This window comes from Trichomycterus rosablanca, chromosome 1 (assembly GCF_030014385.1).
Source record: "Trichomycterus rosablanca isolate fTriRos1 chromosome 1, fTriRos1.hap1, whole genome shotgun sequence".
NCBI lineage: Eukaryota > Metazoa > Chordata > Actinopteri > Siluriformes > Trichomycteridae > Trichomycterus > Trichomycterus rosablanca.
This window is the reverse complement of record NC_085988.1, coordinates 37,667,588-37,687,752: the sequence shown is the minus strand read 5'-3', so window position 1 is coordinate 37,687,752 and position 20,165 is coordinate 37,667,588.

Below are 20,165 nucleotides of genomic sequence, written 5' to 3'. Positions count from 1 at the left end.
ACGTGGGAAGAAAGGGACACAAATGCAGAAGTAAAATTATAAAAAGATATTTTATTTAATTAATAAGGACAACAGAAAAGGTAAACAGCTAACATAAAATAAAACAAAACCCAATCGGAAACTCCGACGGAAGCTGACAAACACCGATCTGAAAAGGAGAAAAACAAAAGAGAAAGGTTACACAACGGTAAGGCGTGGATTCGAACCGGGGATGCTGGCGTGACTGCCGATTACTTTCCGGAGTTGCCACCCAGCGGTTACAGAATCCAATGTTCCGTTTAACTAAAGGCACTGATGCCGAAATTACCACCAACGCTAAAACAGCGCGGAGTGAAAGCCGCTAATGCTAATGTTAGCGTTTTAAAGAGACAGCGATAAGGAGTCTGCCCAGCAACTGCACGAGAGCTGGGCAGCTGTAGAGAGTGTGGATTCGAACCGGGGATGTTGGCGTGACTACCGAGTACTTTCCGGAGTCGCCACCCAGCGGTTGGAGAATCCAATGTTCTGTTTGACTGAAGGCACTGATGCCTAGGATATAACCAGCGCTACTAGAGCACTGAGTGAGACCGCTAAGCTAAAGCTAGCGCTGAAACAAACAGCAGTTCGAGGACTGCGCGGCGTCGCACCACACTATTTCTAAGAGGACGAAAGAAAACCCTCATACCTCAAACCTTGCGGTTTTACTTACCCTAATGGCCTAGCGCCACCAGGGCTACCACCTATAGCTAAACAACAGTGTGGACGAGCTGCCACAAGAGACCACAAAACAAACAAAGGTGCGACACCCACTGCTGTGTAGAGCTGGCTTAAATAGCCAGCCCCACAGCTGTGGGTGATCAGCACTAATTGGGAGGTCTGGTATAAGAACCCTTTGTTTGCTGAGCTCTGTAACGTCTGTTTCGCTGGGAACCCGGGGCACGTTCACCAGCTACCACAGACCTCGTTATAGAACCCCCTCCTCTAGGGACAGCTCCTGAGGTCCCAAGACCCGCAGCACGGTTCCGTCGGAACTCGCGGATCAGTTCAGGGTCCAGGATCTGACGAGCCGGTACCCATGAACGTTCCTCAGGGCCGTAACCTTCCCAATCCACCAAGTATTGGGTACTACCCTGAACCTTCCTGCTGTCAAGTAACCGGCGAACCGTGAAGGCAGGGGCACCCTGGATGATACGAGGGGCGGGAGGTTGGGGAGGGGGTAAAACTCCCCCGCACATAAATGGTCGGAGATGGGAGACATGGAAGGTTGGATGCACTTTCATGCGGGGAGGAAGCTCCAACCTATACGTCACCGGGTTAATCCGCCTTACCACCTTGAACGGGCCAATGTACTTGGGTGCCAACTTATGTGGAACACCTCGAACGGGGAGATCCCTCGTTGAAACAAGTACTCGTTGGCCTGGCCGGAAGGTAAGAGCCGGCTGCCGCCTGCGGTCAGCTTTGCGCTTCACAGAGCGCTGGGTGGCCACAAGTGCCTGCCTAGCTTTGCGCCAGGCGGCGCGGCAGCGGCGGACCTGAAGCTGTACAGACGGGACCGCTACCTGCTGCTCTTGCTCAGGAAAGAGCGGAGGAGGGTACCCGAACTGAGCTTCAAACGGTGACATGCCGATCGCCGAATGATGCAGGGTGTTGTGAGCAAACTCTGCCCACATCAGCTTATCCGACCACGTGGTCGGATTCCCTGCCGTCAGGCACCTGAGCATCTTGCTCAGATCCTGGATAAGCCTCTCCGACTGCCCATTCGACTCCGGGTGGTAACCGGAGGATAAGCTGGCCTTCGCGCCAATAATTTGGCAAAAGGCCCGCCAGCACTGGCTCACAAACTGTGGGCCCCGATCTGACACAATGTCTGAGGGGACCCCATGTGCTCTCACCACATGATTCAGAATGATCTGCGCAGTGCCCATGGCGGATGGTAGCTTGGGCAGTGGGATAAAGAGGCAAGATTTGGTAAACCGGTCGACAATTACCAATACCGCCGTGAACCCTCTGGACTTAGGCAAGCCTGTCACAAAGTCCAGGGCAATGTGGGACCACGGTCTAGCCGGTATTGGCAACGGGTGAAGAAGGCCCCTGGGGCGCTCTCTGGGACTCTTGTTAAGAGCACACACCGAGCAGGCACGGACAAAGTCACGTACCTCATTCTCCATCCCCGGCCACCAAAATCTTCGGCGCAGCAAGACCAGGGACTTAGTCACGCCTGGGTGCGCCGCAAATGGGGAAGCATGAGCCCACTCGAAGACCTGACGCCGTACGGATGAAGGTACGTACAGTCTGTCAGGAGGTCCCCCACCGGGGTCGGGTTCAGCCCGTTGGGCATCCCGAATGACCTTCGATATGCCCCATGTGATTGGGGCCGCTATCTGGGTCGAGGGGATCACGGGATCAGGTCCGGTCTCCGGCCTGGTCGGTTCCCACTGTCTAGACAGAGCGTCCGGTTTGACGTTTTCGGACCCCGGTCTATAAGACAGTGTGAAATTGAACCTTCCAAAAAATAAGGACCACCGGGCCTGACGGGAGTTCATCCTCTTGACTTGCTGGATGAATGACAGATTTTTGTGATCCGTCCAGACAAGAAAAGGATGTTTGGCCCCCTCGAGCCAGTGTCGCCACTCCTCTAACGCCAACTTAATGGCCAAGAGTTCCCTGTCTCCAACCGGGTAGTTCCGCTCGGCTGGAGTCAGGCGGTGCGAGAAGAAGGCACATGGATGTAGCTTCTTCCCCGGCCCCACTCTTTGGGACAAAACTGCCCCAGCCCCGACCTCGGAAGCATCCACTTCGACAACGAAGGGTTCCTCTGGGTCGGGCAACTGCAAGACGGGAGCAGTCGTCAAGAGTGTTTTTAGCTTGTCGAAAGCTTGCTGGGCCTGCACCGTCCATTGGAACGGACCTTTGCCTGTGAGGTCCGTTAACGGGGCGGCGACTGAGCTAAAGTTCTTAATGAAACGCCGAAAAAAGTTTGCAAAGCCCAAAAACCTTTGCAGTTGGCGTAAAGAACTTGGAGTTGGCCACTTCTCCACCGCAGATACTTTAGCCGAGTCCATGCGCAGGGTGCCCTTGGACACTACAAACCCCAGAAACGAGACCGTGGGGGAGTGAAAGACCGACTTCTCCAGCTTGACAAACAGATGGTTGTCGAGCAAGAGCTGGAGAACTCGTCGGACATGCCCTATATGCTCGTCGATGGACTGACTAAAGATAAGAATATCGTCTAAGTAAACATAGACGAATTTACCAAGAGTCTCCCGCAAGACCTCATTGATAAATCTCTGGAAGACTGCGGGGGCATTCATTAACCCAAATGGCATCACCGAGTACTCATAGTGGCCAGTGGGCGTAATGAACGCAGTCTTCCACTCATCCCCCTGCCTGATCCGGATCAAATTGTACGCGCTGCGAAGATCGAGCTTTGAAAAAACCGATGCTCGCTGAAGGGCTTCGAAAGCCGTGGCCATCAGCGGCAGCGGGTACCGATCCTTGATCGTAATGGCATTCAGACCGCGATAATCGATACAGGGGCGCAGGGTGCCGTCCTTCTTGTTCACAAAAAAGAACCCTGCCCCAGCTGGGGAGGAAGAAGGACGGATGAACCCCTGTTTAAGCGCCTCACGCACATACTCCTCCATAGCAACCTTTTCTAGGCCGGAGAGCGAAAAAAGGCGCCCCCTAGGAGGAGTAGTGCCGGGCAAAAGGTTGATGGCGCAATCGAACGGTCTGTGGGGGGGCAAGTCCTGCGCCCGGGACTTGCTAAAAACCTCCCGTAAATCATGGTACACAGGAGGAACAGCTGCCAAATCCGGAATCGCCATCTTGGGTTCGGACGGCTCGGGGCTCGCGCCGCCTTGCAGTAGGCACGAGTCCCGACACTGCGTTCCCCAGATAAAGATCGATCCGGTGGCCCAGTCGATCTGGGGGTTGTGTCTTTGCAGCCACGAATACCCCAAAACCACCTGGAGGTGAGGAACGTGAGTCACAAGAAAGGTGATCCGTTCCTCGTGGTTTTCCAGGCGCAACGTGAGAGGTCGCGTCTGGTGGGTTATCGGGCTGCCCGCTACAGGTCGGCCATCCACAGCATGGACCGACACTGGAGTTGTTAGCGGTTGGACCTCAATCCCCAGCCTGTGTACCAGGTTGATGTCTATGAAACTCTCCACCGCGCCTGAATCCACACAGACCCGAAGGTCTGTGTCTCCCAGACCCCAAAGCAACCGGGCCTGCAGAAATAGTCCTTGGGCAGGGATGGTAGTTCGGCTCACTCCCGAGTCCCTAGCTCGAGAGCGGCCTGCTAGTTTAACGGCTGCCGGGGTCTGGCAGACGGACCCGAAGCCGTTGGGGCACCAGCGCGAGCTGACCCCAACTGCATGGGCTCAGGATCCAGGACAGGCGGAGGAGAATTGGGAGAGACCTGCGAGCGGGTGAACGGGGAACAGGTGCCCCGTTCCCGGGCTCGCTGGCGAAGGCGGGTGTCTATGGCGTTGGCCAGGACATAGAAGTCCTTAAGAGTGGTAGGAGGGTCCCTGGTGGCTAGCTCGTCCTTCACCTTACCAGACAAACCACGATGGAATATGGCAGTAAGGGCCCCCTCGTCCCAACCACACTCAGCCGCGAGCGTTCGAAACTCGATTACATAATCGGCTACTGACCGAGCACCTTGGGTAAGCTCGAGTAGACGAGGGCCTACCTCACGGCCACCCGAAGGGTGAAAAAAGGTCTCCTTTATAGCTTCCTTAAAGGAGCTTTCCGAAGAGCATTCTGGAGCATTTTGCTCCCAGAGGGCAGTAGCCCATTCTAAAGCTCGGCCAGTCAGCAGGGAAATTATGTATGCAACCTTCGATCGCTCCGTAGGGTAGCGAGAGGGTTGCAGCTCAAACGCAAGGGCACACTGGAGGAGGAAGCCACGGCACCTCTTAGCCTCTCCCGAATACCTTTCGGGAGGCGAAATAGGGGTGTCGCGGTTTCCGCACCCTCCGGAGTGGGTAGGAGAGTGGGCAGGGGGTTCAGGACCGGACCTAAGAATTGGCGACTGCAGGGTGAGCGCAGCTACCCGCTGCGCCAACTCGTTTAGGGCCACCTCGTGCCTGCCTAACGCTACCCCTTGATGACGTAGAACGTCCGTAAGGGGTGGAACTTCTGCTGCGTCCATGGTATGGTCGCACCTTTCTGTCACGTGGGAAGAAAGGGACACAAATGCAGAAGTAAAATTATAAAAAGATATTTTATTTAATTAATAAGGACAACAGAAAAGGTAAACAGCTAACATAAAATAAAACAAAACCCAATCGGAAACTCCGACGGAAGCTGACAAACACCGATCTGAAAAGGAGAAAAACAAAAGAGAAAGGTTACACAACGGTAAGGCGTGGATTCGAACCGGGGATGCTGGCGTGACTGCCGATTACTTTCCGGAGTTGCCACCCAGCGGTTACAGAATCCAATGTTCCGTTTAACTAAAGGCACTGATGCCGAAATTACCACCAACGCTAAAACAGCGCGGAGTGAAAGCCGCTAATGCTAATGTTAGCGTTTTAAAGAGACAGCGATAAGGAGTCTGCCCAGCAACTGCACGAGAGCTGGGCAGCTGTAGAGAGTGTGGATTCGAACCGGGGATGTTGGCGTGACTACCGAGTACTTTCCGGAGTCGCCACCCAGCGGTTGGAGAATCCAATGTTCTGTTTGACTGAAGGCACTGATGCCTAGGATATAACCAGCGCTACTAGAGCACTGAGTGAGACCGCTAAGCTAAAGCTAGCGCTGAAACAAACAGCAGTTCGAGGACTGCGCGGCGTCGCACCACACTATTTCTAAGAGGACGAAAGAAAACCCTCATACCTCAAACCTTGCGGTTTTACTTACCCTAATGGCCTAGCGCCACCAGGGCTACCACCTATAGCTAAACAACAGTGTGGACGAGCTGCCACAAGAGACCACAAAACAAACAAAGGTGCGACACCCACTGCTGTGTAGAGCTGGCTTAAATAGCCAGCCCCACAGCTGTGGGTGATCAGCACTAATTGGGAGGTCTGGTATAAGAACCCTTTGTTTGCTGAGCTCTGTAACGTCTGTTTCGCTGGGAACCCGGGGCACGTTCACCAGCTACCACAGACCTCGTTATAGTCTAAGGGGGAAAGATATGGTCGAAGCCCTGAAATGGATTGGCGCCCTGTCTAGGATATTCCTGCCTTGCGCCCAGTGTCCAGGATAAAGCAGTTGATATTAAAAATGCACATTATCACTTTTTAGATTTTTTGGACTAAACAGTGATTGTCCCTACTATTCTGTTTTCTGTGTGCAGACTGACCTTATTAGAATTATTGGTGAAAGTGCAGCTTTGGGGGTTGCTAGATGTGTGCTATGGTGATCCAGTTTTGATTTGAATGATAAGAGGATATATTTTTGTTTTGGTTATTAAAATGTCTTGGCTATTATTTATAATGGAGCAGACTACAATACCTTTTAGTATTGTGAAGGACATATACTATTTGTCAAATGTCTGGACACACCTGATAGAGGCTTATTCAGTTTCACATGAGTAGAAAAAGCAGCTATTAAGTGCTTAGTATGTAGGAACTAATCAAAACCATTGGATAAGCAAGGTCATTTTTATGAAGCTGGTAAAGGTATAGCAGAACGAAACTAGAGGAACTTCTAAATAAACTAAAATATTGTGTGTGTGTGTGTGTGTAGAATTTTCCCATGGCCTCAAAAAAGTGCTAAAAAATCAGTTTATTTCATAGTTTTGAGATCACTATTATTTATAATGGAGCAGACTACACAAAAATAAAAAGACGTCCAAACTTTAACTTGAAATTTATATAAGAAACAAATACATGAAATTATTAATATTTGCCATATAGTTAAAATCAGGATTTTATAAACACTTGCCTGATATAACATTCAAGGGATTTTAATATTAATATTAATGTCAAGTTCACAAAAAGAAACAAACAAACTGTAATTTTACTACAAGGTCATTTGCATAGATACCACCAGTAACATATCCTGGTTGACATTTGTCAAATGATGTTAACATGCATTCTTTTTTGTTGTAGGTATGTGCTTGTGGACATATATTTTCCATATCTGTGCAGACATTTTATTCCACATACTTTTTTTATTTTTTATTTTTTTATTTATTAAGAATGCCCATGGTGGTTTGATAATTTGTCACACATACAATGGTACCTTGTAACTCAACGTCCCCTAAACTCAAAATCTTTAATACTCAACGCCCTTCGATTAGAAATGTGTACCCCCAAAACCTTTTTTTTGAACAGTGAACAGTCCCTTTGATCAGCACTTGGCTTAAGCAATGCAGTAAAACGTCATTAAAGTGAAAATATGAGACGTATCTGCATTTGTGTGGAATAACTGTCAAAATTACTCTGAAAGCTCCACATGTATTTGCGTTTATTTGGATTTTCCTCCTGTTTTACTTTTAAACTTGTGTTACAGCTCGGGGTTCTGAGAAATTGTAAGAATCAGCTTTTTTTTAAAACACTTATTGTTAAAAAAAGTTTAATGTGACGTAATGTATTAAAAGAACAACATAGAAACACTAAACCTCTCTTAATTATTACTGCTTATAAGTTCTCTCTACTATTGAAATTCCTTACTAGTTTTAGTACAATAAGTCACACGTGAATGCGCCTTTAGTGAACGGAATACAGTATTCCAACATCAAGCATCTCCATGATTAAGAAGCATAAGGAAACATTAAAGAAGTAAAGGTAAAGTGCATTTTTATTGATTTTTTAAAACTGTTTTCAACTGTATGTCAGTGTTTTTATATTTGTGTTATTTTCAGTAAATAAGTGTCAAAAACAACCCCATTATATATATGCAGTTCGACGGGAACATGAGACACATTGACAGGTTTCCCATACATCCTTATATAAAACCTTGAAACTCAACGACTTTTAACCAATAGACGTCCCAGAACCAATTGACGTTGAGTTTCAAGGTACCACTGTACTTAGTATTGTGGAGTTTGGGACGGAGCCTTCTTGTAAAGAACGAATTTTTCTGTGTTCTAATATGATATCTAAAAACAGAACATGCTGTCAGTAAAAGAATACTAAAAGTAAAAAGTGTGTTGTATTTGAGCTTAGAATCAGAGCTGACAGTAGTGTATTTTTTGTTTTGTATATCTTGCTGACCACCAGTATCACTAAAGCAGAGCAACTGTGTATGGCTGTCAACAAAAGGTTTTTAATTACATCAACTGCAATACTATGTAGGTTTGTTTATAAATGCTTATATGTCTCTGTGAACATGTTAGGAATATCCATTCCTTTTCAATTTCTTATTAAAAGCACTATTTTTTCCCCCTGGGCTTAGTCTTATATTATCTTACACTGCACATTTTTGTGTTTTTGTGAGAGTAATGTATTTAATGAGGAATGTATTCCAAAGCAGTGCAAAGTATTTGGAAGTACCTTTTCCCTACTTTTTACATTAGATTGCGTTTTCTGACCTAAACTCTAGACTCTAAACAAATATGTTATCAATGTCACAACTGCAACCTAGCTGTGCAGCAACCTGCTCTGTGTTTTTCAGTGTGTCTGAAAAAATTATGATTCAGATTAAATTCAGATGACTACCTACATCTTAGCCAAAACAGCTTTAGCGTGCAGAAGAGAAATGGAAAGTATCTAGTTTTTGGGAAACTCACTGCTTGGGCCAACAATTTCACCTGTCAGTGCTATACAGGCAGAAGCTGTACTGCTCAAATATAGTTTACATTAAAATCCACAGTTAATTAAACATCGAATGTGTCACATTATGCATTTGTACTATGTGCTACTATTACAAAAAAGATGAGCAATTAATAGCTCCCAATGCAAACAAATCCCATGCAAACAGGTTGAATGTTTAAAACGCCAACAGTTTTTTTTTGTACATTTTTGCTGTGTAAAACAATTAGTAGCAAGTTTGTGATTAAGGCAAAATAATTGGTGTTAGTGTAACAATAAATTACAAAATAATAACTGTTCAACACTCTTCAGCTTTTCAAGTCTTTATTATAAATTATATGCATATATGCAGTGCAGTCTGGAAATGGAAATTATTCCAAAACAACATTGCTGCACCTAATACAATACCAGTACAGCAGTGGCAATCAACATTTTAATTAATCCCAAAGGTGTTGATTGGGGTTGCGGTGAGTTGCTCCACACCACACTTAACAAATCATGTTCTTATAGACTTTGCTATGTTTGCAGGGGCAATGTCATGCTGACCATATGAGCATTCAGGTAAATTTTCTTCCATAATGTGTTAAGTTTGAATAATTTACACCTTGATAAAACAGCACTGTTTTACATACTTTTTATTATGAGTATTTATTATAAGTCAAATACTTTACCAGCCATGGTTAATCAAAATTACTTACAAGAAATTCATAGGCCACAGTTAAATAGCACTACAAAACCTTTTACACCTCTATCATAAAACAATGTTGACCCAGGATATTTTTTAGAAAGAAAACGTATGAAGGTGTTTATTTTTTTATTTTTATAATACAATTTTCTGGGACAAACAAGTATGCTCTAATCATTTAGAGAAACACAGAAATACAGAATGTCATGCATGTACAGTGTATCACAAAAGTGAGTACACCCCTCACATTTCTGCAAATATTTCATTATATCTTTTCATGGGACAACACTATAGACATGAAACTTGGATATAACTTAGAGTAGTCAGTGTACAACTTGTATAGCAGTGTAGATTTACTGTCTTCTGAAAATAACTCAACACACAGCCATTAATGTCTAAATAGCTGGCAACATAAGTGAGTACACCCCACAGTGAACATGTCCAAATTGTGCCCAAATGTGTCGTTGTCCCTCCCTGGTGTCATGTGTCAAGGTCCCAGGTGTAAATGGGGAGCAGGGCTGTTAAATTTGGTGTTTTGGGTACAATTCTCTCATACTGGCCACTGGATATTCAACATGGCACCTCATGGCAAAGAACTCTCTGAGGATGTGAGAAATAGAATTGTTGCTCTCCACAAAGATGGCCTGGGCTATAAGAAGATTGCTAACACCCTGAAACTGAGCTACAGCATGGTGGCCAAGGTCATACAGCGGTTTTCCAGGACAGGTTCCACTCCGAACAGGCTTCGCCAGGGTCGACCAAAGAAGTTGAGTCCACGTGTTCGGCGTCATATCCAGAGGTTGGCTTTAAAAAATAGACACATGAGTGCTGCCAGCATTGCTGCAGAGGTTGAAGACATGGGAGGTCAGCCTGTCAGTGCTCAGATCATCCGCCGCACACTGCATCAACTCGGTCTTCATGGTCGTCATCCCAGAAGGAAGCTGACGCACAAGAAAGCCAGCAAACAGTTTGCTGAAGACAAGCAGTCCAAGAACATGGATTACTGGAATGCCCTGTGGTCTGACGAGACCAAGATAAACTTGTTTGGCTCAGATGGTGTCCAGCATGTGTGGCGGCGCCCTGGTGAGAAGTACCAAGACAACTGTATCTTGCCTACAGTCAAGCATGGTGGTGGTAGCATCATGGTCTTGGGCTGCATGAGTGTTGCTGGCACTGGGGAGCTGCAGTTTATTGAGGGAAACATGAATTCCAACATGTACTGTGACATTCTGAAACAGAGCATGATCCCCTCCCTTCGAAAACTGGGCCTCATGGCAGTTTTCCAACAGGATAACGACCTCAAACACAACCTCCAAGATGACAACTGCCTTGCTGAGGAAGCTGAAGGTAAAGGTGATGGACTAAACCCAATTGAGCACCTGTGGCGCATCCTCAAGTGGAAGGTGGAGGAGTTCAAGGTGTCTAACATCCACCAGCTCCGTGATGTCATCATGGAGGAGTGGAAGAGGATTCCAGTAGCAACCTGTGCAGCTCTGGTGAATTCCATGCCCAGGAGGGTTAAGGCAGTGCTGGATAATAATGGTGGTCACACAAAATATTGACACTTTGGGCACAATTTGGACATATTCACTGTGGGGTGTACTCACTTATGTTGCCAGCCATTTAGACATTAATGGCTGTGTGTTGAGTTATTTTCAGAAGACAGTAAATCTACACTGCTATACAAGTTGTACACTGACTACTCTAAGTTATATCCAAGTTGTATTTCTATAGTGTTGTCCCATGAAAAGATATAATAAAATATTTGCAGAAATGTGAGGGGTGTACTCACTTTTGTGATACACTGTACCTTACAGGTGTATGTAAACTGTATTTATAGTTCGTTCAAATCTTTAATAAATTTTCTTATTATTATTATTATTTCTTATTATTTACACATAATTCAGACCATAATAGATTATGAAGAAAGACTCAAAACACATGAGGGATCTAAAGGTTAAACTATAACGAAGCCTGTAGTAGCTGGTGAACGTGCCCCGGGTTCCCAGCGAAACAGGTCTTACAGAGCTCAGTAAACAAGGCCATAAGTAGTGGGTCACCAATTAGGGCTGATCACCCGCAGCTGTGGCGATGACTACTTAAGCCAGCATCACACAGTGGCGGGTGTCGCACCTTTTGTTTGTTTCCTGTTGCCGGTGGTAGCTCGCCCACGCCGTTTTCGTAGCCTTAGGTGGTAGCCCTGGTGGCATAAGGCCATTCGGGCATGTAGAAACCGCAAGGTTTGAGGTATTGAGGTTTTTCTTTCGTCTTCATTGAAATAGGGTGGTGCGATGCCGCGCAGTCTTTGAACTGCCTATTGTTGTTTCGTTAGCCATTAGCTTAGCGGGTGCGCACCGGACCACTGTGTGGCGCTGGTGTTACCTTGCTGCAGTATCTCATATTGAACATTATATTTGGATTCGGTAACCGCTGGGTGGCGACTTTGTTAAGCGCTTGGCCGGTCTGCCACCAACCCCGGTTCGAATCCGCAAGTGGAGCTTCCTAACTGTGCTTGTCTCTTTTTCCCCTTTTTAGATCGGAGTGCCCCTGTCACCGCGACCGTAAGCCGTGCGCTCCGCATCACTTCCCCGCCAGCCTACCGCTGTGCTGGGGTCAACGCTCAGCGGAGCTTGTAGCTTCCGCTGCCGATTTCAGTAGCGCTTTCTGCGCTCACGCGTAACTTCATTCCGTGCCTGGTTGGCGCGGTGTTTAAGTCCCCGGTTTTCACCCAAAAGACCGGGGTTCGTGTCCGCTCTCTTTTAGTTTTCCTTATTGCCTTTTTTCTGTCGGTTTCAACGGCAGCTTCCGTCGGAGGTTCCGATCGGGTTTTTTAGTTTGGGTTTTTTGTTTTCCTGTTATATTTCTGTTTATTAAATAAAAAATAAAGACCTTTAAGTTTTATTATCTCTGCGTTTGAGTCCTCCTTTCTCCCACGTGACAGAAAGGTGCGACCAGTAATGGACCCAGCAGAGCCCCGACCCCTCGCGGACGCTTTACGCCACCAAGGGCAGGCGTTGGGCAGACATGAGGTGGCCCTCAATGAGCTGGCTCAACGGGTAGCAGCACTTACCCGGCACCCGCCTACCTTGGAGCCCACTCCTAATCCCGTAGCCCAACCTGCGGAGCCTGCAGTCCGCGACACCCCTATCCCTCCCCCCGAAAGGTTTTCGGGGGACGCTAAGAGGTGTCGCGGCTTTCTCCTGCAGTGTGCGCTGGCGTTCGAGCTACAACCCTCTCGCTACCCTACTGAACGCTCTAAAGTCGCCTACATCGTCTCCTTGCTTTCCGGAAGAGCATTAGAATGGGCTACCGCCCTCTGGGAGCAGAACGCCCCCGAGTGCTCTTCCGAAAGTGCATTTAAGGAGGCTCTCAAGGAGACCTTCTTTCACCCTTTGGGGGGCCGTGAGGCAGGGCCACGCCTGCTCGACATAACCCAGGGTAATCGATCGGTAGCCGATTTTGTGGTAGAGTTCCGAACGCTAGCCGCAGAGTGCGGCTGGGACGAGGGGGCCCTTACAGCCATTTTTCACCGTGGCCTCGCAGGTAAAGTTAAGGATGAGCTAGCCACTAGGGATCCACCCACTACACTTAAGGCTTTTTACACGCTGGCAATCTCCATTGACACTCGCCTTCGCCAGCGTGCGCGCGAGCGGAACACCTGTCCTCAGTTTGTTCGCGCGCAAGCCACTCCCACTGCCCCTCCACCCGAACCAGAGCCCGAACCCATGCAGCTTGGATCGTCAAGACCCGATGCCCGCCCGGCATCGGGCTCGACCTTTCGATCTAGGCCTCCTTTAAACAACTAGGCCGCTCTCGTGCCAGGGACACGAGAGAGGGCCCAATTAACATCCCTACTCAGGGCCTGTTTCTTGCGGCCCGGTTGTCTTGGGGTTCGGGGGGCACAAGCCTTAGGGCATGTGTTGATTCGGGGGCGGTGGAGAGTTTTATAGATGTCGATCTGGTACACAGGCTGGGGATAGAGGTCCAACCGCTAACCAAGCCGGTCTCGGTCCATGCTGTGGATGGTCGAGCCGTAGCGGGCAGCCCGGTTACCCATCGGACGCAATGGTTAACGTTGCGCCTAGATGACCACGAGGAACGGATCACCTTTTTAGTGACTCACGTTCCTCACCTCCAGGTGGTCTTGGGTCACTCGTGGTTGCAAAGACACAACCCCCAGATCGACTGGGTCACCGGGTCAATCTTCATCTGGGGAACACGGTGCCAGGATTCGTGCCTGCTTCAGGCTGGCACGAGGCACACTCCGCCAGTACTCAGAATGGAGACCCCGGATCTGACCACAGTTCCTCCTGTGTACCATGATTTACGGGAGGTTTTTAGCAAGTCCCGGGCGCAGGACTTGCCCCCCCATAGACCGTTCGACTGCGCCATCAACTTGTTGCCCGGCTCTACTCCCCCTAGAGGGCGCCTTTTCTCGCTCTCCGGTCCAGAGAAGGTCGCTATGGAGGAGTATGTGCGTGAGGCCCTCAAACAGGGGTTCATCCGTCCTTCGTCCTCCCCAGCTGGGGCAGGGTTCTTTTTTGTAAGTAAGAAGGACGGCACCCTGCGCCCCTGTGTCGACTACCGCGGTCTAAATGCCTTAACGATCAAGGATCGATACCCGCTGCCGCTGATGGCCACGGCTTTCGAAGCCCTTCAGCGAGCATCTGTTTTTTCAAAGCTCGATCTTCGCAGCGCGTATAATTTGATCCGGATCAGGCAGGGGGATGAATGGAAGACTGCGTTCATTACGCCCACTGGCCACTATGAGTATCTGGTGATGCCATTTGGGTTAATGAATGCCCCCGCAGTCTTCCAGAGATTTATCAATGAGGTCTTGCGGGAGACTCTTGGTAAATTCGTCTATGTTTACTTAGACGACATTCTTATCTTTAGTCGGTCCATCGACGAACACATAGGGCATGTCCGACGAGTTCTCCAGCTCCTGCTCAACAATCATTTGTTTGTCAAGTTGGAGAAGTCCGTCTTTCACTCCCACATGGTTTCATTCCTGGGGTTCGTGGTTTCCCAGGGCACCCTGCGCATGGACACGGCTAAAGTATCTGCTGTGGAGAAGTGGCCAACTCCAGGTTCTTTACGCCAACTGCAAAGATTTTTGGGCTTTGCAAATTTTTTTCGGCGTTTTATTAAGAACTTCAGCTCTATCGCTGCTCCAATGACGGCCCTTACAGGTAAGGGCGCTTTCAAATGGTCGGTGCAGGCCCAACAAGCTTTTGATAAGCTCAAAGCTCTCTTAACAACTGCACCTGTCTTACAGTTACCTGACCCAGAGGAATCCTTCGTGGTCGAAGTGGATGCCTCTGAGGTTGGAGTAGGGGCAGTGCTGTCCCAGAGAGTGGGGCCAGGGAAGAAGTTGCATCCGTGTGCCTTCTTCTCGCACCGCTTGACTCCAGCCGAGCGGAATTACCCGGTTGGAGACAAGGAACTCTTGGCCATTAAATTGGCATTAGAGGAGTGGCGACACTGGCTCGAGGGGGCCAAACATCCCTTTCTTGTTTGGACGGATCACAAGAATCTGTCGTTCATCCAACAAGTAAAGAGAATGAACTCTCGTCAGGCCCGGTGGTCCTTATTTTTCGGAAGGTTCCACTTTACACTGTCATACAGACCGGGATCCAAAAACATTAAACCGGATGCCCTGTCTAGACAGTGGGAGCCGACTAGGTCGGAGACCGGACCTGATCCCGTGATCCCCTCGACCCAGATAGCGGCCCCAGTCACCTGGGGCATTTCTAAGGTCATTCGGGACGCCCAAAGGGCCGAACCCGACCCCGATGGGGGACCTCCTGACAGACTGTACGTACCTTCATCCGTACGGCGTCAGGTTTTTGAATGGGCTCATGCTTCCCCGTTTGCGGCGCACCCAGGCGTGACTAAGTCCCTGGTTTTGTTGCGCCGAAGATTTTGGTGGCCGGGGATGGAGAATGAGGTACGTGATCTTGTTCGTACCTGCTCTGTGTGTGCTCTGAACAAGAGCCCCAGAGAACGCCCAAGGGGCCTTCTTCATCCGTTACCAATACCTGCTAGACCGTGGTCCCACATCTCCCTGGACTTTGTGACAGGCTTGCCAAAGTCCAGAGGGTTCACGGCTGTATTGGTAATTGTCGACCGATTCACCAAGTCTTGCCTCTTTGTTCCGCTGCCCAAGCTGCCATCCGCCATGGGTACCGCGCAAATCATTCTGCAACATGTGGTGAGAGCGCATGGGGTCCCATCAGACATTGTGTCAGATCGGGGCCCGCAGTTTGTAAGCCAGTGCTGGCGGGCCTTTTGCCAACTTATTGGCGCTTCGGTCAGCTTATCCTCCGGGTATCACCCGGAGTCCAACGGGCAGTCGGAGAGGCTGATCCAGGATCTGAGCAAGATGCTCAGGTGCCTGACGGCAGGGAATCCGACCATGTGGTCGGATAAGCTGATGTGGGCAGAGTTTGCTCACAATACCCTGCATCATTCGGCGATTGGTATGTCACCGTTTGAAGCTCAGTTCGGGTACCCTCCGCCGCTCTTTCCTGAGCAGGAGCAGCAGGTAGCGGTCCCGTCTGTACAGCTTCATGTCCGCCGCTGCCGCGCCGCCTGGCGGAAAGCTAGGCAGGCCCTTGTAGCCACCCAGCGCTCTATGAAGCGCAAGGCTGACCGCAGGCGGCAGCCGGCTCTTACCTTCCGGCCTGGCCAAAGAGTACTTGTCTCGACGAGGGATCTCCCCGTTCGAGGTGCCCCACACAAGTTGGCACCCAAGTACATTGGTCCATTCAAGGTGGTAAAGCGGATAAACCCGGTGACGTATAGGTTGGAGCTTCCTCCCCACATGAAAGTGCATCCAACCTTCCATGTCTCCCATCTCCGACCATTTATGTGCGGGGGAGTCTTACCCCCTCCCAAACCCCCCGCCCCTCGTATCATCCAGGGTGCCCCTGCCTTCACGGTTCGCCGACTGCTGGATAGCAGGAAGGTTCAGGGTAGCACCCAATACCTGGTGGATTGGGAGGGTTACGGCCCTGAGGAACGTTCATGGGTACCGGCTCGCCAGATCCTGGACCCGGAACTGATCCGCGAGTTCCGACGGAACCGAGCTGCGGGTCTTGGGACCTCAGGAGCTGTCCCTAGAGGAGGGGGTTCTATAACGAAGCCTGTAGTAGCTGGTGAACGTGCCCCGGGTTCCCAGCGAAACAGGTCTTACAGAGCTCAGTAAACAAGGCCATAAGTAGTGGGTCACCAATTAGGGCTGATCACCCGCAGCTGTGGCGATGACTACTTAAGCCAGCATCACACAGTGGCGGGTGTCGCACCTTTTGTTTGTTTCCTGTTGCCGGTGGTAGCTCGCCCACGCCGTTTTCGTAGCCTTAGGTGGTAGCCCTGGTGGCATAAGGCCATTCGGGCATGTAGAAACCGCAAGGTTTGAGGTATTGAGGTTTTTCTTTCGTCTTCATTGAAATAGGGTGGTGCGATGCCGCGCAGTCTTTGAACTGCCTATTGTTGTTTCGTTAGCCATTAGCTTAGCGGGTGCGCACCGGACCACTGTGTGGCGCTGGTGTTACCTTGCTGCATATTGAACATTATATTTGGATTCGGTAACCGCTGGGTGGCGACTTTGTTAAGCGCTTGGCCGGTCTGCCACCAACCCCGGTTCGAATCCGCAAGTGGAGCTTCCTAACTGTGCTTGTCTCTTTTTCCCCTTTTTAGATCGGAGTGCCCCTGTCACCGCGACCGTAAGCCGTGCGCTCCGCATCACTTCCCCGCCAGCCTACCGCTGTGCTGGGGTCAACGCTCAGCGGAGCTTGTAGCTTCCGCTGCCGATTTCAGTAGCGCTTTCTGCGCTCACGCGTAACTTCATTCCGTGCCTGGTTGGCGCGGTGTTTAAGTCCCCGGTTTTCACCCAAAAGACCGGGGTTCGTGTCCGCTCTCTTTTAGTTTTCCTTATTGCCTTTTTTCTGTCGGTTTCACCGGCAGCTTCCGTCGGAGGTTCCGATCGGGTTTTTTAGTTTGGGTTTTTTGTTTTCCTGTTATATTTCTGTTTATTAAATAAAAAATAAAGACCTTTAAGTTTTATTATCTCTGCGTTTGAGTCCTCCTTTCTCCCACGTGACATAAACTACTCTGGAATGTTATGCAACACTGTAATACTGTAATAAAAACAAATCAACCAAACACTAACACAGTGCTCAGGAAGGATATTTAACAGAGTCATGCTTTTCAATGTGCATTTTCATTCAGGTAAGTACTAATACAATAACATTAATTGTTTTGTTTACATTTGTTTTGGATTAAAAATGTATAACTTATATAAACAATTTGGGGTTTTTTCCCATAACAGAATTTGGTGCTGATCTTACATTATAAGCTACAGTACCTGGTCACCCTATGTTACACTGGGTTTGTAGATCTAAAGTTTTTCTGATAAACATACATTTATATTAATGTTACCATGGTTAAGTTGGAACATTTGACAATTAATTATGTCTAAATTAAGTTTTATTTTTAATGCTGATTGTTGTTTATTTGTGTTAGGGTGCAATGAAGTGTCATTCCAATAAGAGAAGATGGTGGCATTCCGCAAAAAGTAAACCTGACAGCCAACCAGGAGAAAGTTCTATATCAAATATCTCAATACATTCCTGAGTTCACTTCAGGCTTGGCTGTCATTGACTGGGAGGAATGGCGTCCAGTGTGGGAAAGAAATTGGGATAAAAAAATGATTAATCAAATGCTGTCCATTCAATATGCCAAAGAGAAAAAACCATCTCTATCCTCCAAGGAAGCTGTTAAAGTTGCCAAGAAGCAGTTTCAGAAAGCAACCAGAACTTACATGGAGGAAACAATGAAACTGGTGATCAGGATGCGTCCAATGTACCTCTGGGGTTTCTACCTGTTTCCAGATTCCTACAACTATGGGTATGAAGAACTAGGATACACAGGAGATTGCTCAGAGATTGAGAGAAGTCGTAATAATCAGCTTTTTTTGCTTTGGAATTCCAGTACAGCTCTGTTTCCCTCTGCATATCTACCACTCAGTCTAAATGAAAAACCGAATGCAGCTTTGTTTGTTAGAGGTTGGGTGAAGGAAGCTGTGAGGGTGGCTGCACTGCCAAAGCATGTCTACACTTCCCCTGTTTATGTCATTGTGCGTCCCCTTTTCCCTGATCAGAATAAAATTTTCCTCAGCAAGGTAAGATTTCAGTTTCAGGAACTAACTAGCCAAATAAATAACTGACCAAGAATAGTACATTACAGCCAAAAACTATTAATTGTTTTTTTAATGCAGCCTAAATAACTGATACCTCATTTAACATTGATTTATTTTTTATGTCTCCCGCTCATTAAACTGATGAGGAGTATTGGCGAGAGTGCAGCTTTAGGAGTGGCAGGTGTAGCGGTCTGGGGTGCAAGTAGTGACTACAATGAAAAGGTACTACCAAGAATTTCACAAATGCAATTATCTATCATCTAATTTCAATGGTTGGGATACTTGCTAGACTTGTATTAACTGTGTTAAGAATTTGTGGAGAAACTGTACTTGGATGTACAGTAGTTACTGTATTTGTAAAATGTTGCATGGTCAATGCATTGGTTTCCTCTGGATTTCTTTCACCTCCCAAAACATGACAGTAGTTGTTCATTTAAAGTAAAAATTAGGTGTATTAAACTAGGTGAGTTGTGAGAGTTTAATTCAGAAAAAGTAATAAACAAATGCTATTTTAAGAAAGGTTGGTGTAAATTGTCACAAAACAAGAATCTGTGATTTGTTAATTTTCTTAAATTCTATTTAACTGACAAATTGCTTTTATTTAATTTTTAAATGGCTGACCAACTGTATTTTGTAAGTGAATTCACCATAGCTCCCCTTTGTGTGTGTGTGTTTTTTTATTTATTTTAAAATTCACTCTGGGGTGTTCACTTCCACACCACCAGTATTGGCGAGCAAAGAGGAAATAGCCCAGCATTTAATCCGCTGTGTCTTGCCAGGCGCTGGGAAATGTAGTGTATGGAAGTCCTCCTGGTGAGGACCTAAGTGTTTTTGATAAAGGCTCAGCCCGTGGACAGTGTGCGGCTGGTAACAGCTCCTGCCCCGCCATGAGACTGATAGTAAACAAGCCACCCCAGACAGGGACAAAGTCGGGGCCAGGTCTTGAGGCGAGGCATGCGTCTGGATTGAGGGCTCGATTGGTGGGCACCCCAAGTTCATCAGGTGGTTGGGTAGTCCCTTTCCTGGTCCAGCCAGTGGTGCTGGTTGTATGTGGGTGGGTAGCAAGAATGGATGGTGATAGGTACAAAAAAGTGGTGGGTCTATGAGTAAGTTTTGGGTAGTGCCCCACCCCCCAGGTTTGTATGGTGGTTGGTGGTTGGTGGTTGTAGGTGTGTGGTTAGTATGAGTGCCAGCATATATCTGAAGCCAAGCACAGGTGGCGCTGGATACAAAAAAGGTGGCATGTGTGTCTATGGGTGGTGGTGCTGTTAAGTGGCAGTACAGTTTAAGTGTGATCATCTTGTTTTAATGCTCATCAATTTTTAAATATAGTAATACTCATATGGATGCACATCCAGATCCTATAACTTTTGAATTTGTTTGGCTATTAACATCCTTTGATCTTATATAGCATGTGACAGGTTCCACTCATAATCACTGGCATTGATGTAAAAAGATCCTGCAATAGTCTTGTTTTTTAGTATTTCAGCATACACAAAAACTGTAAGTAATAAAAAAAAAAAAAATAAAGCTCTTTTGCACTGATGAGATACCGCTGTGGCCTTCATGGATTTAATGCATTTCTTAC